This window comes from Macaca thibetana, chromosome 18, assembly GCF_024542745.1.
Source record: "Macaca thibetana thibetana isolate TM-01 chromosome 18, ASM2454274v1, whole genome shotgun sequence".
Lineage (NCBI taxonomy): Eukaryota > Metazoa > Chordata > Mammalia > Primates > Cercopithecidae > Macaca > Macaca thibetana.
In genome coordinates this window covers 60,324,578-60,349,795 of record NC_065595.1, presented here as the reverse complement: position 1 = coordinate 60,349,795, position 25,218 = coordinate 60,324,578, and the positions used below count along the sequence as shown (strand labels likewise).

General features: G+C 42.0%; 1 protein-coding gene across 7 annotated transcripts in view; it reads left to right on the top strand.

Moving 5' to 3' along the window:
• YES1 (YES proto-oncogene 1, Src family tyrosine kinase) overlaps positions 1–25,218 on the top strand; it is a 145,286-nt gene that overhangs the window by 38,872 nt on the left and 81,196 nt on the right. For 2 of the 7 annotated variants that reach the window (XM_050767647.1, XM_050767646.1), the window contains exon 1: positions 17,910–18,110. The exons of 2 other annotated variants lie outside the window; for them this stretch is intronic. The gene's annotated coding sequence lies outside the window, so the exon portion shown is untranslated. Of the gene's footprint in view, positions 1–17,485; positions 17,537–17,800; positions 17,823–17,909; positions 18,111–25,218 lie in introns of those variants that run through there. 3 more of the 7 variants (XM_050767645.1, XM_050767652.1, XM_050767642.1) reach the window with 3 other exon arrangements.

Genomic DNA, 25,218 nt, shown 5'->3' with positions numbered 1-25,218 from the left:
ACTTGAGGTCAGAAGTTCAAGACCAGCCTGGCCAACATGGTGAAACCCTGTCTCTACTAAAAATACAAAAATTAGCCAGGTGCGGTGGCACACACCTGTAATCCCAGCTATTCGGGAGACTGAGGCAGGAGAATCGCTTGAACCCAGGAGACAGAAGTTGCAGTGAGCTGAGATCATGCCATTGCACTCCAGCCTGGGTGACAGATCGAGACCCTATCGCCAAAAAAAAAAAAAAATTACCATTGTTATTCTTTCTTTCTGATTGAATACTTTGTTTTTGGAAAATCTCAAATAAAAACTATTTTCCAAAATAATAAAGCTAGAATATCCATTATGCTTGTTTCCTAGCTGCTCTGGCGGAAGCTTTAACAGAGGCACTGAGTGCTTCCAGAACAAATTCACAGGCTTCTCCACGTCCTCCTGGCTCCCTTACCACTGGGCTGGGGCCAGGTTACGAGTTCTAGTCAATAGGAAATAGCAGGGTGACATGTGTCAGTTCCAGGCCGAAGCAGTTAAAATCAAGTGTGCCTCCTCCATGCTTTTCTTACCCTGTCATGGCAGGTGAGAAGGTGCTAGGGATCGCCAAATGCAGGAAGCCTCGATCTCCAAGACATTGCTTGCAGAGAAGCCCAGCCAACCCGCATTAAACCTTCTGTGAGAAAAAAACTTCATTTTTTTAAGGCACTGAGATTGATTGCTATGGTAAGTGACCTAAAGATGACAATGTGGGAATCATTATTAGCTTCCCTGCCCATTAGAAGAGTCTGGTTCTGTGGGATCACTTTTTAAAACTCCAAAGTAGGCCGGGTGCGTGGGCTCACGCTTGTAATCCCAGGACTTTGGGAGGCCCAGGCGGGTGGATCATGAGGTCAGGAGTTCGACACCAGCCTGACCAACATGGTGATACCCCATCTCTACTAAAAATACAAAAATTAGCTGGTTGTGGTGGTGCACACCTGTAATCCCAGCTACTCAGGAGGCTGAGGCAGGAGAATGGCTTGAACCCGGGAGGCAGAGGTTGCAGTGAGCTGAGATCACGCCACTGTACTCCAGCCTGGGCGACACAGCAAGACTCTGTCTCAAAAAAAAAAAAACCTCCAAAAACCTCCAAAGTGGCCATCACTAAATGCTAATAAACACTAGAGGGCACAATTGAGTTGTGGATAATTTTGGCCAGTATTGGAAATGAAACAAGGTATGGACTCCAGCAAAAATTAATGCAACAAATGGGTTGTGAAAATCATAAGCTTTGAAAACAATTGCTTTCTTTGTAAATCTGTTGGTTACCTTTCGCCCTTTGAGATAATTGAATTAAAGTAGACTTAACGCTTTAAATTTAATACAAAGCTAATACTGTATTCCAAAAATAAAGCATATATACATTTACAAATATGAACACTTACATCGAAGAATTAGTGGGGGTGTTCTCAGTGTTAAGTCAGTTTCCATCTGAATTTTTCTTTCTTTAGATATTCCCGTCTTCCGGCAATGATGGTTTGGCCATGGAATTCATACTCATTCTAACCTGGCCACTTGAGAAAGCTGAAGTTTCTAAGGTTTTGTTATTGTAAGAGGTGACCAGATGTTCCAAACATCAAGCTATACAGGAAGCTCTCCACCCACTCCAAATGTCATGCTGAGTTCTCAACAGACTTCCCTTTCCCGTTTCCTTTTTCCCCTCTCTCTGATTTTTTTCTTCAAAGTCTATTCAAAAGCTGCTGCCAAAACCGTCTTCCTCTATTGTTGTTCTGATGACATCATTCCCTTCCCCAGCTCTCCTTGTCTTTGGTCTCACGACCACAGTTTGCCTTCATTTCCTTGAACTGCCTCTGTGCCTGCCTCCGCCTCTATTCCTCCTTATTTCCTGCTGCTTCTCACCAACTGTGACGCAGGATTGTCACTGCTGATGTCCCAGTGCTGAGGTATCTATTACCTTCTAACAAAGAAGAGCATTCCCATTCCACTACCCAGACTTTCCTAAGTCTCTTCTACACTCACTCTATTTATGTATTCATTGCTCACGAGTATACTAAGCACCTTCTGCATATGTTCTAGGTACTAAAGGAGAGACAGAGAGAAAAAAGAAGAAAAGATACAGTCTCTTTTGTTTTGTTTTGTTTTTTGAGACGGAGTCTTGCTCTGTCGCCCAGGCTGGAGTGGAGTGCAGTGGTGCAATCTCGGCTCACTGCAACCTCTGCCTCCTGGGTTCACGCCATTCTCCTGCCTCAGCCTCCTGAGTAGCTGGGATCGTCACTATGCCCAGCTACTTCTTTGTATTCTTTAGTAGAGACGGGGTTTCACTGTGTTAGCCAGGATGGTCACGATCTCCTGACCTCGTAATCCGCCCGCCTCAGCCTCCTAAAATGCTGGGATTACAGGCGTGAGCCACCTCGCCCAGCCGACATAATCTTTTTTTTTCTCTTTTTGCCAGCTGCTCTGGCCAGCTTAAAAAGACAGTCTTTAAGATCAAAATTGCCAGGAAGCCATTTAAGCTGGGGCTTTTGGAAACCAACTGGAACTTACTCTCCCTTAGAACCTGAAGGAGTAAGTAGCGGGAGGAAATTATACAATGATACAAAATAACTATACCATTCGGGATAGTAGATTTGGGATAATTCTAATTATTTCGTCACCTTGAGACAGGGTCTTACTCTGTCACCCAGGTTGGAGTGCAGTGGTAGAACCACAGCTCATTGCAGCTTCAACCTCTTGGGCTCAAGTGAGCCTCTCACCTCAGCCTCCCAAGTAGCTGGGACTACAGGCATGTGCCACCACACCCTGCTAATTTTTCTTTTTCTTGCCCAAGCTGGTCTCGAACTCTTGAGCTCAAGCGATCCGTCTGCCTCGGCCTCCCAAAGTGCTACGAGTATAGGCTTGAGCCACCTCGTTTGGCCTCTAGCTCAGTAATTAATCTGACACTTGGTGACTGGCATACTGGTTTGCATTTCTCATTCCTCAGTTTCCTCACCTGTAAAATGGGGATAGTGACATCTATAAGATTGTTATACAGATCAAATGTGATAATAAAATAATTTGCAAAATATAAAGTATTATTTAGTGTAACATAATATTATATTTGTGCCACTGAGATTTAAATATGTCCTGATGCAAACATGCTATATATTTTATTGAGTGAGTCAACTATCATGTCTTGTTTAGTTGTTCATAGAAACTATTTTAGAATGAAAGGTTAATAAGGCAACATAATTAAGAAACATGAAGGAAAAGAAGACCGTTGCTATTATAACTTCTCTAAAGTTTCATTTCAAATCAAATAAACATTTGTGCATAAATAAAACATAGTTGTTCTTAAACTTTGTATATTTTTAATATACAGATTTTCTTACAGGGCTACAGAATTCAGATACCATAAATTATGTTTTTCTCAGAGACAACAATAATAAGTATTCTTAAAATTTTTATCACATGCTTACTACATACCAGAAACTATACTAGGAATTGAAATTAGAAATGTAAATGAGGCCGGGAGTGGTGGCTCGTGCCTGTAATCCCAACACTTTGGGAGGCCAAGGCATGCAGATCACTTGAACCCAGGAGTTTAAGACCAGCCTGGCCAACATGGCGAAACCCCTCCTCTACAAAAAAAAAAAAAAATACAAAAATTAGACAGGCATGGTGGTGCGTGTCTGTAGTTCCAGCTATTGAGCAGGCTGAGATGAGAGGATTGCTTGCACCTGGGAGGTCGAGGCTGCAGTGAGTCAGGATCACACCACTGCACTCCAGCCTGGGCGACAGAGAGAGACCCTGCCTCAAAAAAAAAAGAAAACAGAAATGTAAATGAATGGTTTCTGCGATGCAGGAGTATCACAACTCAATATTTGAAGACTGTCTGATAGAATCAAAGAAGTAGTAGTGGAATGCCATATTTATTAAATGCAATGACCTGAGGTCAGTATTTCAAGACCAGCCTGGCCAACATGGTGAAACCCTGTCTCTACTAAAAATACAAAATTAGCCAGGGGTGGTGGCACATGCCTGTAATCCCAGCTACTAGGGAGTCTGAGGCAGGAGAATTGCTTGAACCCGGGAGGCAGAGGTTGCAGTGAGATCAGGCAACTGCACTCCAGCCTGGGTGACAAAGCGAGTCAGTGCTTAATACAGTATGAGAGGCGAGAGAGAGAGAGAGAGAGAGAGAGAGAGAGAGAGACAGGCGAGGGAAAGAGAGAGAGAGAGAAGAAAAAGAAAGGAAAAGAAAAGAAAAGAAATCTTCCTGACTGCCTTCAGTGTGAGACGCTGGCTTTTTCCTTGACTTCATTGGCTTCCTGGTTTTCAGGCCTTCAAACTCTGCCTGGACCTACCCCACCTGCTCTCCTGGGTCTGTAGTTGCTGACTCACCCTACAGATGCTGGGACTTCTCAGCTGCCATAATCATGTGAACCAATTCCTGCTCATAAATGTGTTTCTATGTACATATACATCTTACTGGTTCTGTTACTCTGTAGAAGGTAAGGTTCACCCGAGAAAATTTCCAAAAAGCAAAGGAGAATGAAGAAATAAGGATTCTGTAACGTTTCATCATTCATGTCTGAAGAGAGTAAAAACAAATGGTTGAGGCCCAGCACAGTGGCTCACGCCTGTAATCCCAGCACTTTGGGAGGTTGAGGCAGGCAGATCATGAGGTCAGGAGTATGGTGAAAACCCGTTTCTACTAAAAATACAAAAATTAGCTGGGTGTGGTGGCGTGTGCCTGTAGTCCCAGCTACTCTGGAGGCTGAGGCAGGAGAATCTCTTGAACGTGGGAGGCGGAGGTTGCAGTGAGCCGAGATCACGCCACTGCACTTCCAGCCTGAATGATAGAGCGAGACTCTGTCTCAAAATAAAACAAAACAAATGGTTGATTACAGTCATAACACTATCACCTAGTGTTGTTTGACCTTGAGAAATTCACTTACTCTATCTGAGATACATTCATTCATTCATTCAACAAATACTTACAGAATGCCTTTTCTGTACCAGGAACTGAACGTACTGTGTTAAGCACTGAAGGTATCAAGGTTGATAAGATAAAGGTCCCCACCCTTCAAGGAGTTTAGTAGAGTGCGACCTGGAGGCATTTGATAGAAAAATTAATGTTTAAAGTGTAAGAGTTGTAAATGTTGAATCATCAAGGGCCCTTATCTCCTACTCTACCCCCACGCAAATCCTCTACTTCTGGCACAGTGGAGCACTCTATTTCATGCACATTTACTCAAATTAAACTCTGCCTCTGCTCTCATCTTCCTTTTCTGGAATGCCTTTCTGGAGCTGTCTCTCCTGATTATCCCACTGCCTTTTCAAAGCTCTTGTCAGTTGCCTCCGCCTACCAAGATCTTCCCGACTCTAAATTCCCAAAGATTTAATTTTCTGGACTCCTCATTAGCATTTATCAAATATAAGCTACTACTCGTGTTTGTATATAATATTTTTTTTTTTTTTTCTTTTTTGAGACAGAGTCTCGCTCTGTCACCCAGGCTAGAGTACAGTGGCGTGATCTCGGCTCACTGCAAGCTCTGCCTCCCAGGTTTACCCCATTCTCCTGCCTCAGCCTCCCGAGTAACTGGATAATATTGTATTAAGCTTCTTAAGTAGGATACGTTCTTATATTTCATTGTTTCATCCAGTACAGTAAGGATGCCTTGAGTAATAATAATATTTTCCTGTTACTGACTCAGTATGAGAAATTGGGGAGTCACTTCGTTGCAATGTGCTGAGTTTTCACAAGCTGCACTATGAGGAAAATACTTGATAACAGGAATATTATGTAAAATATTTTTGTCTTCCAAGAAGGATAAAAAGAGCAAATAAGTTACAAAGAAGAATAATTTGTTTAGAAAAAAAATTTGTTTATAATGTTATTATGATAATAAATTAATTAACATAAATTGCTGAGATTAAAAAATCTCCTGTTCATGGCAAATATCCAAAAATCCTCCCTTATGTAAGGATTCTAATCCATAATCAAAAATCAAATTCCAACTTTTGGAAAATGCATAAGCCATATACTATATGTAATTGAATTTTTTTTTTTTTTTTTTTTTTTTTTTTGAGATAGAGTCTCACTCTGTCGCCCAGGCTAGAGTGCAGTGGCATGATTTCAGCCCACTGCAACCTACCCCTCCTGGGTTCAAGCAATTCTCCTGTCTCAGTCTCTCGAAGCTGGAATTACAGGCGCCTGCCACTACACCTGGCTAATTTTTGTATTTTTAGTAGAGACGGGGTTTTGACATGATGGTCAGGCTGTTCTCAAACTCTTGGCCTCAGGTGATCTGCCCGCCTCGGCCTCCCAAAGTGCTGGGATTACAGGTGTGAGCCACCTCACCCGGCCACAATTAAAATGTATTGATATGTGGTTAAGGAACTGAGTTCTGTAAGAAAAACTGCAGGGCTAGGAATACCTTTTTCATCTGTGGAGGCAATGGAAAAAAGTGATCATGAATCAGATTCCTTATAACTGCACAAACTTGGACATATTAGTTAGCATTGCTAACTTTCCTCATCTTTTTTTTTTTTTTTTTTTTTTTTTTTTTTTTGAGACGGAGTCTTGCTCTGTCGCCCAGGCTGGAGTGCAGTGGCGCGATCTCGGCTCACTGCAAGCTCCGCCTCCCGGGTTCACGCCATTCTCCTGCCTCAGCCTCCCGAGTAGCTGGGACTACAGGCGCCCACAACCGCGCCCGGCTAATTTTTTGTATTTTTAGTAGATACGGGGTTTCACCGTGGTCTCGATCTCCTGACCTTGTGATCCGCCCGCCTCGGCCTCCCAAAGTGCTGGGATTACAGCTTTCCTCATCTTAAAAATTCATAATTTAAAATTTTATTCTGCTTTTGGTTGGCATAAATTGAAAAGTGTATTTCTCACAAATGGGATGTTTCCGACTCCCAGGGGATTTTAATTTCATTACTAAATTTGTAAGATTTTTGTGAGGGATGAATGAGTTATGATGATGTAAAATACTAGTAATTTGCCTGACTTTTAGTAATTGTGAAAAAAAAAATGGTATCTACCTTAGAAAATAAATGAACAGAAAGCTTGTATGTGGCTAGGCACACTAAATTCTTCACAGTGGTTCTGCATTATTTCTACTTGGCTAAAATCTCTGTTAAATGTGTTCTTCCTATGCCTTGAAAGAACTTCTGATTTTTCCAAAGTAGATTTTACAGGCTGAAAGTTCATCTCTCATTTTACATTTTATACAAGTGTTTTTTCTCTGCATAACTTACATCTTCTTGTGGGAATCATTATCTCAAGCATTGTCCAAGCGTAAGATTATAGTTAAACACACACACACACACACACAACTAAGTCAGGGGTCTCCATTCCTCTGTAAATTCAATGATCAATTTGCAAAATTCTGTATAAATAGCTACACTGTTCTTGCCCCGTTTGTCATTAGTAGCTGGACTTAAATTTAACAACTTACAGTGTAGTATTAAATAGGAAATAATGGGAAACATTTGCATGTGACTATTAAATATAAATATTCAAGATTTGAGCTAAACTGAAGGTAAAAGAACAAAATTCCTCACAGTTTGACTGAATTTTCAAAATGTTCTTATTTATTTATTTAGAAACAGGGTCTCACTCTGTCACCCAGGCTCAGGCTGGAGTGCAGTTGTGTAATCACAGCTCACTGCAACTCCTGGGCTCAAGGGATTTTCCTGCATCAGCCTCCCAAGTAGTATGACTACAGGCATGTGCTGCCATGCCTGTTTTTTTTTTGTTTTTTTTTTTTTCCTTTCCATTTTTTGTAGAGACAGTGTCTTGCTATTTTGCCCAGGCTGATTTCAAACTCCTGACCTCAAGCAATCCTCCAGCCTCAGCCTCCCAAAGTGCTGGGATAATAGGCATGAGCCACCATGCCTGGCCTTAAATGTTCTGTAACAGTAAAATATAGATCCCATAGCAGATGAAAGCAAAAGAATGGAAATGTCTGAGTAGACATAATACATCTATATAAATTGTAACAATGGAAAACATATGAAATGCATATATACATGTACACAGTATATGGAGGTACATTTGAGTAGGGGAGCAATACTTCAGATCCATATAGTAAGAAAAACTACCAGGGTTGGTTCACAGAAACTGAAGCTTAATTTAAGCTGGCTCTCTTAACACTAAATTATTTTAAGTGAGTTTCAGTGTACTCACACTAAAAACAAAAACAAAACAGGGATGACCTCACAGATTGTGGTGAAGATGAATTTAAATTTGTTAGCATATAAAAGCAGGACAAGTGCCTGCTAAAGAACACCCAAGAAATAAGAGTTTCCAATTTTAATTTCCAAGAGATCAGAAGCTCCTTGAGAAGCCTCCAAGCAAAAAATGCTTTGTGTTTGCTATTTTTTTTTTTTTTTTTTTTTTTTTTTTTAAGATGGAGTCTCTCTCAGCCACCCAGGCTGGAGTGTGGTGGTGCGATCTTGGCTCACTGCAACCACCATCTCCCAGATTCAGGTGATTTTCCTGTCTCAGCCTCTTGAGTAGCTGGGATTACAGGCACCCACCATCATGCCCCACTAATTTTTGTATTTTAGTAGCGATGAAGTTTCACCATGTTGGCCAGGCTGACTTGAACTCCTGACCTCAGGTGATCCGCCCACCTTGGCCTCCCAAAGTGCTAGGATTACAGGTGTGAGCCACCACGCCCTGCATATTTACTAAATTATTAGAAGCATGGGTATATGTATGTGCCAATGAATATAGCAATCATCAGAAAGAAGATAGGAAGACAGATAATTTGGTATTCTTTTTTATTAAAATCTCATCGACTTCAGTCATCCATCTGAATTCTGTTTCACATTTCTCATGCACCCTGTTATCACTGCCTTCCTTGGAAACTAATTAGAACAATTCTTACCTGGGGAAAAGCACTGGACATGTTTGCAGCCAAATTCAACTGAACTAAAGTTGAAGATATTTTTATATTATTAGAACAAAACAAAGAAAAGATGGGGGTTTTAATTTTTCTGTATTTTATTTATGTTTTTTTGAGACAGAGTCTTGCTTTGTCACCCAGGCTGGAGTACAGTGGTGTGACCTTGACTCACTGCAACCTTCGCCTCCCGGGTTCAAGCGATTCTCCTGCCTCAGCCTCCCGAGTAGCTGGAACTACAGGTGCCCACCACCACACCTGGCTAATTTTGTATTTTTAGTAGAGATGGGGTTTCACCATGTTGGCCAGGCTGGTCTCGAACTCCTGACCTCGTGATCCGCCTGCCTAGCCCTCCCAAAGTGCTGGGATTACAGGCGTGAGTCACCGTGGCCAGCCTACTTAATTTTTCTTAAGGGAAGATTATTTAATACAGAGTGTCCTCTTCTGTTTTTGTAAGTGAAAATTTCTGCTACTCAGTCAAAACCTGAGTCTACAAAAGGTGCTGGCAAGAGGACTGATGGACCAAAGTGATTTGATGACTATGCTTCTTCCGTCTCCTTTAGTGCTTTCTCCAGTATGGTTTCTTTCAGATCAGTGAAACTTTTCTTTTTTTCTGTTTTTGAGAGGGAGTCTCGCTCTGTTGCCCAGGCTGGAGTGTAGTGGCATGATCTTGGCTCCATACAACCTCCGCCTCCCAGGTTCAAGCAATTCTCCTGCCTCAGCCTCCCAAGTAGCTGGGATTATAGGTGCCCACCACCACACCCGGCTAATTTTTGTATTTTTAGTAGAAATGGGGTTTTACCATGTTGGCCAGGCTGGTCTTGAACTCCTGACCTCAGGTGAGCCACCTGCCTCGGCCTCACAAACTGCTGGGATTACAGGCGTGAGCCACCACACCCAGCCTCAATGAAACTTTCCTTATTTTTTTGGACAATATTCACAATCAAAAATAGATTTGAGAAAACAGAATTGGGAAATCCGCTGGTTTAAGATTACATAGCTACAAAAGGGCAGACAATTCTGGGACTAATTTTTTTTAATTGAGATATAATTTACATACTGTAAATTAAACTATTAGGGCTCGATTTCCAGCTCCACCCCTTCTAACTGTATGATTTTGTCTTAGTTATTAACTTATCTTTCCTTCATTTCCTTGTCTATAAAATGAAAGAACCATAAAAATTGTTCTGTTTCATAGTGTGCGGTGAGAATTGAGTTAACACGTAAAGAGTTCAGAATGGTGTCTGATGCGTGGTAAGTGTTCCAAGAACATAACCTACAAATATTATAAGATCAAATGGAGAGTTTGCTACTACTAAATTAAATGTAAATTGACTAAATTTTATAGAAAGAGAGACATTACAAATCAGGAAATACAGTGGGTTTTAACCTTTGTAACTGTAACCCACAATGAAAAAAATGTATTTTATGTCATAACTCAGTATATACACATAGAAAAAATAAGTTTTGCCAAATTATACTTATTATATGCAGTATGCTGTGATATTTGTTTCATTTTTTAAAAGGTGCTGGTTGCCATATCCTAAATTGATTTTGCTATTCCGTAAGGAATTACAACCCATGGTTCAAAAAACATTGACCTGATACAATCCCTTCACTTTACAATGGAAAAACCTGAAGTCTTTGAGAAATTGGGAAATTTGCTTGCTTAAGATTACATAGCTACAAAAGGGCATAAAATTCTGGTACCAGAAATTTTTTTTATATTGTGATATAACTTACACACAGTAAAATTCACCATTTAAAGTGATTTTTAGTATACTCACAAAGCTGTACAAGCAACACCACTACATAATTCCAGAATATTTTCATCACCCCAAGAAGAAATCCTGTACCCACTAGCAGTGGAACAAGAACTTATATTTCACTTCTAGTCCAAATAGTTTTTGCATTCTCATAGTCACATATATGGATATTCAAATTGATTAGGTAAGTAAAGTTTTATTTAATAAGTAATGTCTAAATAATCAAATTTATCAAATGCTTGCTAAGACTTTGCATAATTCTGTGCCATTAACCATCTCAAGCTTTGATATAAGTTTCTGTATTCTTCGGGGTTTTTTTGTTGTTTTTTCAAATACATGCCAGATTCTTGAGGATACATGGCAAACGCTTAGGAATGGGTTCTACATACTCCAAACAGACTCAGGAAATGCTTTGTTCTTTGGATGCACAGCATACCATCTCAAAGGAAATGAGACTGGTAATTTTCACAGAGAATATGGGAGACGTTAGAGAAAAGCTTAAAGAAGTTGTTTATTCTGGAGGCTTTTATTAAACAGAGGATTATTTTCTGTTTCAAAGTTTTCAAATAGAATCCACGACTGGACGATATGTCCTTAAAAGGTTTAAGGAGAACCTAAATACTTTCCTAAATAGGAGTTCATATACATTTTAAAAGTCACTCATTATAACATAAATCAAATTTTCCAGTCTGTGGTTTTCAAAACATCCATTCCTTGGTCTCCCACATTGCTTCTATTTTAAACTTGGAATTAATTTTACATAAAATAAGCATGAGTACCAATTTTCTATTTTATGCCAAAATTACTAGGTCTCCAGAAGAAAAATCTCTACATTAGTCGTGTTTAGATCATTTAAATAGCACCCTTTAAACTGTGAGAGTCATTGTATACATTTTGAATCTTCAGTGCATGGTTGTTGATTCTTTAGTAAATGTGATTTCAAGTATTCAGAAGAAGATGCACCCATGCAAATTAATGATCAGAACTCAGGGCTCAAATAATATGAAATTATTGTAGATTAGCCCACTATAAAGAAATGAAAATGATAATAATGGTAATAAAGCTAGAAGATAATTTTTTTTTTTTGACATGGAGTTTCACTCTGTCACCCAGGCTAGAGTGAAGTGGTGCCATCTTGGTTCACTGCAACCTCTGGCCCCCAGGCTCAAGCGGTCCTCCTGCCTCAGCCTCCCAAGTAGCCAGGATTACAGGCGCGCACCACCACGCCCAGCTAATTTTTGTGTTTGTAGTGGAGACAGGGTTTCACCATGTTGGCTGGGCTGGTCTCAAACTCCTGACCTCAAGTGATTCACCCACCTTGGGCTCCCAAAGTGTTGGGATTACAGGCATGAGTTACTGCAAAATTTTTCTATTTTTACTAGAGATGGCCTTTCACCATGTTGCCCAGGCTGGTCTCGAATTCTTGGGCCCAAGACATCCACCCGCCTTGGCCCCCGAAAGTGCTAGGATTACAGGCGTGAGCCACTGCACCCAGCCATGGCTAGTTATTTTAATCAAAACAAATTTAAAACCAAATTAGGTATAAACTGAAAAAACAGATTTTATTAGTCTCTAATGAAAACTTCCAAAAGAAACCTATGGGGATCCCCCTAACCCCCCCAAGACAGAATCTTGCTCTGTCGCCTAGGCTAGAGTGCAGTGGTGTGATCTCAGTTCACCACAATGTCCGCCTCCCAGGTTCAAACAATTCTCCTGCCTCAGCCTCCCGAGTAGCTGGGATTACAGGCATGCGCCACCATGCCTGGCTAATTTTTGTATTTTTAGTAGAGATGGGGTTTCACCGTGTTGGTCAGGCTGGTCTCGGACTTCTGACCTCAAGTGATCCACCTGACTCGGCCTCTCAAAGTGCTGGGATTACAGGCGTGAGCCAACACGCCAGGCCTGTTTTACTCTTTACATCATATAGTATCTGTAGTCAGAATTTAAAATTTGCTCAGTGTGAAAAATAATGATATGCCAAAAATGCATAAAGATTTAGCCTTAGAAAGGAGATTAAAACAAGGTTTTCAAAAGCATGGATTTATTCTAAATACATTTTTAAAAAAAACCCAGTTATAGTGTTACCTTGCAAAACATCTAATACAAATTTCCTTAATACTAACCTTTTATGTTTCATGATCTAATGTCCGTTAACTTTAAAGATAAGAACCTGATTTATAGTTTCTTTTCTAAACACTCAATGCAGATAAACAATCTACTTTAACTTCTTGCCTTCAAGCAATGTTATGTTCTACTTTTCATAACCCATTTGTAAAGATTTCCAGGAAGTAGCAATCTGGTAGCAATTTTACTGGTGTCTAAACTCAATGTCAGACACTGACATGACTATGTATCAGCTTAATACTTCAGAAAAGTATGGGCCCAACACTTGGTAACGACTACAGGAATTGCAAATATAGATCTCAGGAGGAAATTATAAGCTGATAGGGCAGAAATATGAAATGGTTTTCAACATATTCTAACTCCAGTTTTGCGGTGGCTGTTGCCTGAATTGTGTTGAGGATTCTGAGGATGGTGTTAATGCTCTGGGGGAGAGTATATGCTATGCGCAGTCTAAAAGCCATGACTGCCATGGGCAAGCAGGAGGAGAGACTGACCTGCCAGCTCTGTTCTAGGTTTGGGGTCTTACAGTGGCAAAAGTCACAAGTCCCAAGTCTCAGTGTGGGGGTCCCACATTCTCTTATCTCCCGCCTCTGGCTGTGCCTGCTTCATCCTCTGTGAAAACTGGATCCCCCATTCCACTCCCACTGCCTCTCCGAGCATGTGGCAGGAGATGCCACCCTCACAGCTCCCGAGTTTACTGTTGGCTGCACAAGTAAGTAGCAAAGATTAAGTAATGGTTTTCATTTGGAAAGAACAAAAATGGTCTCTATTGAAGCATGAAGGGAATTTATTGGAGGATGGTGAGAATCAACAGGAAGACTAGAGGAGCCCACTCAGGCAGGAAGCAAGGAAGGCGAGACAAAGTCCAGATTCTGCCATGAGGATGGTATGCTCACGACCCAGGCACCACCAGCACTGGAGTCCTCTACCCCTGGACACTCATCTTCTGCCATTTGACTTAATTCCACCATGGCCACCATGAATAATCACTAACCGAGTCACTTTTATGTTACTCCTCAAAATTCAAACTTTCAGCCTGGAGCCTGGGATTAGCAGTACTTTGATCATAGGCCTACGTGCTACCTATTGAAGGAGTAATTCTCAGAGAAGAGGAACTTGAGTTAAACAGGTACCCTCAAGAGGTGTCCACTACTGGCTGTATTCTACTCGGCAGAGGGCATGTGAGAGAATGTAAGGTGCTCATCTGGCCTAGAAACTGCTGTCACCAGAGTGAGAAACCAAGGTGAGCCTATGATAGTCTGAAGCTGTGGGTAAAGCTACCTAGGAATAAGCAGAGTGGTACCAGAATCTAGAGCTGAAACCAGGGACTTTGGTAGATAAAACAGGCCTGGGTCAAGCTGCAGAACTAGAAAGAACTGAAGTCAGAAATAAAACAAGAGATGTCCCCAAAGTAGATTCCAATAGCAAAGACTATACTGCCAGAAACTAGTTCTGGAGTGGAGAAGGCATACTCAGCACAGGGTTAAATTCTTTTTTTTTTTTTTTTTGAGACGGAGTCTCGCTCTGTCGCCCAGACTGGAGTGCAGTGGCGTGATCTCGGCTCACTGCAAGCTCCGCCTCCCGGGTTCACGCCATTCTCCTGCCTCAGCCTCCGGAGTAGCTGGGACTACAGGCGCCCGCCACCACGCCCGGCTAATTTCTTTTTGTATTTTTAGTAGAGACGGGGTTTCACCGTGTTAGCCAGGATGGTCTCGATCTCCTGACCTCGTGATCCGCCCGCCTCGGCCTCCCAAAGTGCTGGGATTACAGGCTTGAGCCACCGCGCCCGGCCAGCACAGGGTTAAATTCTAAGACTGTAAACCAGGTAGTGAAGAAGTTAAAAGCTAGAGAGAGCAACAAAAGGGAGCAAGAAGATGGAGGTAGACTTGCTGAAGTTCATGTAAGATTGCCATATTTGACATTTATTAATTGCAAGACACATTCGATTGACATCTATTCATTGCAAGATATGTCCTTCTATATCCATTTATTTATTTATTTATTTATTTAGAGACGGAGTTTTGCTCGTTCACCCAGGCTGGAATGAAGTGGCGTGATCTCAGCTCACTGCAACCTCTGTTCCTGGGGTTCAAGCGATTCTCGCGATTCTCCTGCCTCAGCCTCCGGGGTAGTTGGGATTACAGACGCATGCCACCACACCTGGCTAATTTTTGTATTTTTTTTTTTTTTTTGGTAGAGACGGGGTTTCATCACGTTGGCCAGGCTGGTCTCGAACTCTTGACCTCAGGTGATCCACCTATCTCAGCGTCCCAAAGTGCTAGGATTACAGGTGTGAGCCACTGCGCCTGGCCCTCTATATACATTTATTTAGGTCACTTAGACAGTCCTTTCCAGTTGAGGGGAAATAAAACTGTAATATAGAAACCTCAGTCCTCAAGGCCATGAAGACATCAGGAGCACTGAGAACTTGATGAGTTGGTGCATTTCTCCACTGAGCTTGTCACAATAGGCCTAACACTCAAGGAGAAACACTTTCCTTTTTCCTGATCTTCTAAATTTATCCTTAGAGGGGTCCTCATATTCTTCCTAACTGGACATAGGAGCAGTCTTGGCCAGGTGGAGGCAGCAAAGCTAAGGTGGTGCAGATAATGTCAGGCACTGAACGGATTTGAGGGGGGTGGTGAGGGGATGGTTGTTAGAAAAGAGGCAATACATGCACCTTGTGTAGGGCTGTAGGCTTTTTTACTGTTACCAGGAAGAGAAAATCATCATCATAGCCTCAGTGGCGGAAGCAGCAGCAGCAGCATATCACTGATAGCACGTAGGACAGGTTTATCCTAAACAAAAACATTTCCTGGTAGAATCACAGGTTCCAAGGTGGTACTGAGTGGGCCTTAGTTCAACTTTCAACCTTTCAAACTTCCAGCCAAATAATTTTAAGCATTAATCAACTTAAATGAAAACATTTTACTTTTATAGGGACATATCTCATAAAGTTTGTTTGTTTAAAGCTTTCCCCTAGCTTTTTCCTCCAGCAGACTTTTCCAGGGGTTTCAAGACTTAAGTTCCTTATCACTCCCTAACACACATGTACATACCACACCTCTATGCTGTGCAGGAGGGAAAAGTAGGGGCAAGCTTATTTGTCCATTTCAGGATGAACAGATTAAAAGCAATTTTTGTTACATCAAACTCAGTGAGACTTTCCAGATTTTCTCTTCCTCATTAAAATTTTTTAAAACAAAATATTCTTGGAAACAAGTGAGCCACTAAATGTTAAGATTGAAAACTTTCCAGGTTATTTACAGACTGAAGTTTGACATTGATGAATATACTAAAAAATAAATCAGGGAATGTGGTAATTAAAAAATAAAAATAAAAGCAAGGGCGAAGAGAGGCAACTCAGTAAGTCAATGTAATCTATAACTTGTAGGTGACATTCTGACATACTCTCCCAACTTTAAAACTCCATATAGAACATCTTCAAAGCCACCTTACCCCTTAAACTGGGGCAAATTACTATTTAATTTCATTTATTATTTTTAAAAATATATTTTACTAGATAGGAGGTCTCCCATGTTGCCCAGGCTGGTCTCCAACTCCTGGGCTCAAGCGATCCTGCTGTCTTGGGACTCCCAGAATACTGGGATTACACGTGTGAGCCACCGTGCCCGGCGTATTTCAGAGCTGGTTTTTAGACTGAGTGTTTAAGAAGACAAAGACATCTCTATTTAGTGAAGAAACTCAACAGCTCAAGGAATTTTCTACTTTAATAAAAGCTGAATATAGACCTACATAAAATTTTACAACCCTGAGACAGTCAAAGACAAATGAAGTTTTAGTAGCTAAAGAAAATACAGCACCGTTCCACATTATGTGTATCTTTAATGCCTGTGCCTACCTTTCGTTCATTTAGTGAGCTGAAAAAAAAATGTTCAAACCCTTATGTGCATTTCCTTAAGTTCCTAGAACACCGAAATACTGACACGTATGACTGTACTATTTCGTATCTGTCGATGATTCTGAATTTCACTGAAAACCGCAAAGGAAACCAATAGTCACACAACTATTCTGATAACCCCACCAAAGAGGAAATAAAGAAAGGAAGTTACTCCGAAAGTCTGACAAGGCAGAAGTGACTGCAGCAGAAGTGCCTCAAGGGTCAGTTCATGAGGACCTTGATTAACGCCCCCACCCCATCCTTCCGGGTCCTCCCCCTTCTTCAGCGACTGGGTACGAGGCTCATAGGAAAGGTGCGCGGCTTCAGACCGACACGATTCCAGCTTGGCTCCTCCACTTTCGGGGTCGCTGTTTCCACAGCTTTCGAGCAGGATAACCATACTTGTTGCACTTCCCTCACTGGGCTGCCGCCAGCATCATATAGACATACGCTGTCCCAACATAAGCCAAAGCCACCATTACTGAGATAGTCGCCAAACATAACTCAGCTTCGGTTCCCCTCCCGGCAAGGCTGGTTCGACCTACAGTTAACAGGAAGCTCCTGGGGGCAGGGACAGGATCCCTGCCTCGGAAGGAGGCCAGACGTGAACGTTGTTTGGACGGCATCTGGATAGTGACGAGAGTGTGAGTAACGCCCCCGGCTCACGCGGTTGGGCTGAGATTTTACTACCAACGACAAAGGGTGCGGAAGCATAGTGCTGAGAAGCAGCCAGCCAAAAAAACTCAACCCCGTCCTCCCCCGCAAAAACAAGCCCCAAAGCCCTGGGCACTACGGAGAGCCAGGCCAAGGAAAAGAGAAAGGCAGAGGGGCGGAATCGGGGCGCCCCATTCAATCCCCGCGGCAGCCGAGCGTCGGTGGGTTCGCGGCTGGGAAGGGGCGCCGCGGGCCTGCTCTCCGGGCGGGGAAGCACCTCCTCCTCACGCCCCCTCAGCCTGCGCCGCCCCCGGGAATCCGCCCCGGACCCCGCCGCCATGTTGGGTCGGGAGAAGTGACACGGACCGGTCGCATACCCAGACCACAGCAAAGCGGCCCAGAGCCCGCGGAGGGGACCTGGCGGGGGCGTAAGCGCCGGAAGGCTGGGGGCCCTGGAGCCTGGCCGGCGTGGCCCGAGTTCCGGTGAGCGGACGGCGGCGCGCGCAGGTAGCCGCAGCCCCCGCCCCGCGCCCGCCCCCGCCCCCGCTAGAAGTGAGGGGGCGGGGCCGGGGGAAGGAGGTGGAGAGTGAGGCCGAGGGGTGGGGAGCCAGGGAACTCCCTCGTCCTGAAGCAACGCGTCCCGGGCCGGCTCTGCCGTGGTTGCCGCAGCCGGGCGCCCCGGGACGAGGAGGTGGAGGAGGGAGAGGGCCCGCGGGCCTCGCCTCCGCCCTCCGTCCCCTCCCGCCACCTCGAGCTGCGGCAGCAGCGACTCATGAGAGCGCGGCCGGAGGACAGGTAAGGACCGGGTGGGGCCCCGCGGGCGGAGGGGTCCACCCCGGCACGGACAGGGCTAGGCCCCAGCGCCCGGAGCCGCCAGCACCGCCGCGGTTCCCCGCCCCCGCGGGCCAGAGTCGGGAAGTTGGGAAGAAACTTCTCCCCTCCCCCGGCTCGCCCCGCGGGCTCGTCTCGTTCCCCGCGCTACCTGCTCGCCCCTGACTTGGTCTCTGCCCCATTCAGTCCTGCCGGGTCCCGCCCAAGTCCGACCTGAGGTCCCAGGGGCGTGGGGACACTCTCCACCGCTTGTCTTTGGGGTCGTGTGGACAGCCCGGCGGCGTGGAGGCGAGGTTTATTTTTGCCCACACGGCCGAAGTAGGGGCGAGGGAAGCGGTCCCTTTTCGGTCCTAAAGGCTGGGGGTCTGTGTCTCGGCCGACGCCGGTAGCAGCTGTGCGGGGAGAGGAGAGGGTGTGTGGGGCGAGTGGGTGAGCCTCTCGGGCTTTACTCGGTTTGATTGAAAACCGCAACATGTTTAAAGTTTTCCTTTGTTTTGGATTGGGGGTTGGGAAATTTACCATTCAGCGTCCACTTTTTCATGCCACTCCGCCTCCCGTTGCGTTCGGTTCCCTGTCCACATGTGTTAAAGAAAATTTTGTCTTAAAGTGTGTTTTTCTTCTTGATAATTGCTTCCAGCTTTCACTTTATTGGGCATGGAGCAGAGTTGTTTTAAGAAGCTCTTTGAAAATCAAGTCTGGTGTAGGGACTTTAGTTTTTGTTTTGAGTAGGACTTAACAGTTCGGATTTGGTTGAATTATTTTCTGCATAATTAATTGATATAGGCGTGGAATAACATACGGTCTAATTTGTACATTATTAAAGGAAATAAAGTCTGGTGGAAGCACAATTTTATGTCCATACCATTTATTATGTATATACGTTCCACGGATGTGTGTTTTCACATAGTTGATTTCACGTGTATATAATATGATTATAGTATTTTCATGTATTATAATTGTAAGATTAGTGCCAAAGATGTCTTGATAATTTTAAATGTGTTTAAACCATCCTGTTAAATTTCTAAAGTTAAATAACTCACTAAGGAAAATATTACTAAATGTATACACATGACTGCATTTAAGGAAAAGTGCATGGTAAATCTAATAACTGTCACAGTGCTTGGCACACGGTGGACAGGAAGCATTTTGGTCAGGTAATAAAGGAGTATCTTGTATTAACCAAGGATCTTGTATGCATCACTTACGATTTTCATATATTGTACAGTAAGGAAGTTTTACTTTAGCAAATAATATATATGGTTTTGTTGTTTTTGTTTGCTTATAAATGTGAGACCCCTGCCACAATTGACATGTAAGAAAAAGAAGTTAAATTGTATTTTAATTTTTGGACATTAGCTAAAAGTCGGTGGAGATTTTAAATGCTGGTTAACATTTCAGAGGGTCCTACATTTGAAATAGACAATTGCCTTTGATCTGAAAACAAAACAGTTTATATCCATGTTTCCAGGATAAAAGATAAAAGGGCTCTTAAAATACATACTCTTTTGTAACCACCGTAATGTTATAATAGCTTTAATTTCGCAGTTAGGTTTTGCTGACTTCATAAACCACAAAATTGATTCCTTTCTGTTCATCTGAAAGTGAAATTACAGCTTTGACCTGTCTTCCTGGGTTAGGTGGAATTTGTCTTATGGTCGAAGTATATAACATTAATACATGGGCGTTTTTTTGTGTGTGTTTTAGTTCAGGAAATTCACAAGCTGAAAAATTGTTTATGCAAGTAGAATTCCTTCGTGGTATGTATTGATAAAAGAATAAATGTGCTAAAAGACTAGAAGTAAACCTGTATAAGCGAAATATTATCAACCGATGGTGTAAGACTTACTCAAAGTTGAAATTTGCATCATGTTAGACAGTAAATAATTTATTCCTGTGGGCAGTTTTTCTTTACAACATCAGTGTAGGCATCAGTTATTCTATTAGCATTATAGTAAGAAAGAAGACTAATGCCAAAAAAATTTAAGTGATGCTAAACTCTGGTGTCGCCCAAACTTGGGTAATTAAAAAAGAAAAAACCTGCAAGGAAATTTCTGTGAACGTAAAGATAGAAGCATAGAATACCTGTGGTTCTATGAAAGGAAATATATAGGAAGAGGGAGGAGATTGTGATAGGGACCTGGCTTCTGAAGTGGTGACAAAGTTGTTTTAACCTGATAGGAGTTACCAAGGGTATTGGTTTTAGTGTAATACATTAAGCCCTACGTCTGTATGCAGAATCTGTTTCTATGTTTTATTTTACATGAATTTTTTTTTTTTTTTTTTTTTTTTTTTTTGAGACGGAGTCTCGCTCTGCCACCCAGGCTGGAGTGCAGTGGCCGGATCTCAGCTCACTGCAAGCTCCACCTCCCGGGTTCACGCCATTCTCCTGACTCAGCCTCCCAAGTAGCTGGGACTACAGGCGCCCGCCACCTCGCCCGGCTATTTTTTTGTATTTTTTAGTAGAGACGGGGTTTCACCGTGTCAGCCAGGATGGTCTCGATCTCCTGACCTCGTGATCCGCCCGTCTCGGCCTCCCAAAGTGCTGGGATTACAGGCTTGAGCCACCGCGCCCGGCCTTTACATGAATTTTTTTTAAGGAATCCAGTGTATAATGTACTATATGAGGTGCTTGGTTTAAGAACATAATTTGGTGACTGACTTTAGAACACTACCTAGGCTATCCTTTGCAAATAGGAATAGATTTGTTAAATCATAATTGTCATATACCAGCTAGTATGTATAACGACTTTGAACACGTCAGGCTGGGCATGGTGGCTCACACCTGTAATCCCAGCACTTTGGGAGGCGGAAGCAAGGGGATCACTTGAGACCAGGAGTTTGAGACCAGCCTGGCCAACATGGTGAAACCCCATCTCTACTAAAAAGTACAAAAATTATCTGGGTGTGGTGGTGCACCCCTGTAATCCCAGCTACCTGGGAGCCTGAGGCACAAGAATTGCTTGAAACCCGGAGACAGCGATTGGAGTGAGCTGAGATAGTGCTACTGCATTGCAGCCTGGGCAACAGAGTGAGACTGTCTCAAAAAAAAAAAAAAAAAAAAAAAAAAAAAAAAAAAAAAAGTCAAATACTCCTAAATGTACAATAATTAGAGAATTGTTGGGAAAAAATTTCTAAATAAAGTTCTACTTGGTTTTCTTTAGTAAGTTAATTGTTTTAATATTTTGAGAGAAGACACAGGTTTTACAAAATTAAAATCCGCTTCGGCTTGTGTATTGTAAATAACCAATAGAAGGTAATCAAAATGTTTATTGAACGAATGGATACTATTCTGTCATCAAATACTCTGTTTTTCTGAAAATTACATAAATGACAAAACTCAATTATGACATCAAGATCGTAAGTTTTGACTTTTATCTATTTTCAGTTTTCTAGAACAGTAATTCTTTAGATCAGTAATTTCAGCCTTAGTTTTTATATTCTTAAGAATGCCATGAAATCTCAGCATAAAGTAAGTTTTTGTTTAAAGTTTATGAAGATTTGCAGCACCTGAAGGATGAATATGTTTTGGTTCTAAATTACAATATGGTGTTGGAGTTTCAGAAATGCAGAGAATCACTGGGTCATGCTATTTTATTTGCTTTATGTAATGGCTTGCTATTTTAGTTGTTCACATTGTGGCTTTGCATTGTTGTAGAGTTGAAGAAGAGATCACATCTGTGCCAGATTCTTATATCACAGGAACTTTTGGTCATGTTGTAAAGGTGATGTTTGTGGTGCAGGCTTTGTTGTGTGAATATTTACAGGAAGTTTTAGTAAGATCTTCCATTGTTTAGAACCCTACATGGCTTAGGTCACCTTCAGTTCACATTTAAACAGGTTTATAATATAAATATAAGTGCTATAGCGAGGTACAACTACTTTTCTTTAAAGAAAATAATCTGTTTCTATTAAAGTGTGTTGTCTTATTGGTAGTTCGTGTATGGCTATGGCAGGGTATGTATTATCTCTTTTCTTCCTCTCAGCTGCTCCAGTGCCACAATTAGGCTGAGTATTGCTCAGCTGCAGCTGCTGGGTGATTACTAACCATCCAGCTCCTGTCTAAACTCAGAGGCAGATTTAGCAAAAGGAGCTATAGTAACAGTAGAGGGTGAAAGAGAAGAGCCAGTGCTGCCGCCAATATCATTTTCACATGTCTGTATGCCAAGGAATCGTTGGCTACGGCAGCACTACTGTTGTCTTGGAACTAGCAGACTTGATGGCAATATATCCTGGTCTGGATTTGGGTTTACCTTTAAGATCTGAAAGCCCACTCCAGGAAAGACAGAAACCTGTAAATTTAGAGTATAGAATAATGTACTGTTGAGGTACTAATGGACTGAGTTACAAGCCTCTGTGCCTCAACTCCTTCCCCCGCCTGCCAAATCTAGGGTAGCAGTGCCCTTCAGTTTCTCTTGTTCAAATGTACAGTAAGCTGTGAGACTGCAGGTTCCTTGTAGCATTATACTTCATTTTGCTTTAAGCTGTGATTCTTAGAATTGCTTCTTTTACTGTTGTTTAGGGGAGGGGAGTAGAATTGCTGGCGTGTAGGTTCTTTGGACTCTACTTTCTCCTAGGAAGTGGAAGGCCTTCAAGAGGGATGACTTCTAGAATTAGGTATACATTGCATATCCCCTGTGGCTGCCTGAATTTTGCTAGTAGGAACTCTGCGTTCTTTTCCTTTTGTTCTTTCTTTATCCCTGGTGTTTGAGAAGATGGACATCAACAGTTGCAAATACATTATCAGCTATATATGGCAATCCCCAGACTGGAAGATGCCATAGGCAAATTTTGCTGCTTCTAAAATGTTGCTCAGCTTATAAATATGCCAAGCAAATAGCAACAGTTGCATCTTTTCTGTTTTTTTGTTTTGCTTTGTTTTTGAGACAGGATCTCGCTCTGTTGCCCAGAGTGGAGTGCAGTGGTGCAGTCACAGCTCACTGCAGCCTTGACCTCCGGGGCCCAAGGGATCCTCCCACTTTAGCCTCCTGAGTAGCAGGGACTACAGGTGTGCACCACCATGCTTGGCTTTTTTTTTTTTTTTTTTTTTTTTTTTTGACGGAGTCTGACTCTGTTGCCCAGGCTGGAGTGCAATGGCATGATCTTGGCTCACTGCAACCTCTGCCTCCCAGGTTGAAGTGATTCTCTTGCCTTATCCTCCCGAGTAGCTGGGATTACAGGTATACACCACCACGCCTGGCTAATTTTTGTATTTTTAGTAGAGATGGGGTTTCACCATGTTGGCCAGACTGGAGCATGCCTGACTAATTTTTGAACTTTTTGGAGAAATAGGGTCTCACCATGTTGTCCAGGCTGGTCTCAAACTCCTGGGTTCCAGCGATCCACCTGCCTGGGCCTCCCAAAATGCTGGGATTATAGGCCACCACACCCAGCCACAGCAGCGTCTTGTCCTTGCTTTTACCACTATTATCTACTGAAAATCTGGAGACAATTCCTTTGACTTATCTTGTCTTTGGTAATTTGGGGTTTGGCTAATTTGGGATGGAAATTAGAGAGGATTGAGAAAAGTAGTGCTCAAACTTGTATAACCAGAGGAAGGATGAGGTACAGGAAGACCATACATTTGAACATTAAGTACACATCATTATGGCATATACTTAGCAAGACATTGGTGTTAGGACCTCTTTGTGCTCCCACAAAACACTTATGTCGAAACACACCTCTCCTTGCATTGTAGTTATTTCTTTCCATGCTTGTCTGTTATTCTTGACCTAGTATTCACTGTGTCAAGGAGCTGTTTTATAGCATCTTTGAGAACAGCCCTTACCACAATAAATACTAAATAAATTCTAAATTGCATGTAGGGATGTGGTTGTAGGCAGATTTATATGAATTTACTACTACAGACAAATGTTTTGAGTACAGCTCTACTAAAATGTTATAAAACTAGCTTAATGCTTTTTCATAGCTCTAAGTTAATTCTTTAGATTTTTGCTCTCAAGGTTTTATTCTAGAAGGTGATTTTACAAAATAGCTTAAGCAATCCTTCAAACATTAATTTAAAGGTCATTTTGATATTTCTAATATGAACTGAAAATTTGTTGTAGTTGAAGTTAAACTAGTCTCTAGTAAGATTTATTTTAAATACGTTGTACTATTTTAGCGAATAGAAGTCCAAGTTATGCTAAAGACAAATCCTAGATTTTTTTAAAAATGCGTTTAGTATCTCATCACAGTAGTGACAATCAGTATCGCAATTATGACTTGTTCATATATACCTAGGACAAAAAGAAAAAAGTCCTGATTGTCTTGCGGTAATGTGTGTGAAGGAATGCATAATTCATAGGTATACTTTTGCTGGGTTATTGGGGGTGAGGACGGAACAGGAAGTGCTGGGAGGAAAAGGACTGACCACTGAAACTTCAAGATTGTTTGGTTTTCAGCCTCTGTTCCCAACAAAATGTGGATTCTAGGTTTTCTTCAACTGACATAAGAGGATTTTCACTTCTCTAATTTTTTAATGTAACTTTTCAGTTTCTTAGCATTAAGCAGAAATGGGGTGAGGTGGAGAAAGTTGGTGGTGGTTGTGTATAAGTTTAATACTTCAAATTGTTTCCTGGCAAATGTGTCGACTTCTAACTTTTATTCTGATGTGATTAATATTTTACAGATAAGGATACTTTAAAAATAATAGCAGTCAGACATTTGGAAGGAGTAGAGAAGGCAATATGGTGTTATAAGGAAAGGACTGGAAGGTAGAGCACTCTCTAGATTTTAGTTTCATTTCTGATGGTGAAGAGCTGTTTAGCCTTGGTCAGTTCAGTAAACTCCCTAGGCCTTAGTTTAGCAATTTGAAACAAAAGGTAGTTGGGCCTGATGGTTTCTAATAGTTTCTCCGCTTTATATAAATGTGTTTTCTGCCACAGTTGAAGTTGTTACAATATAGTCATGCTCTGCCTAAGGAAGTTTCAGTCCATGATGGTGATCCTCTAAGATTATAGTAGAGCTGCCTTATACAGGTGTACCATTTTTCTTTATACTGTGTAATTACTGATCTGTTCTACATTTAGTTATGTTTAAATACACAAATACTTACTGTGTTACAGTTGCTTGC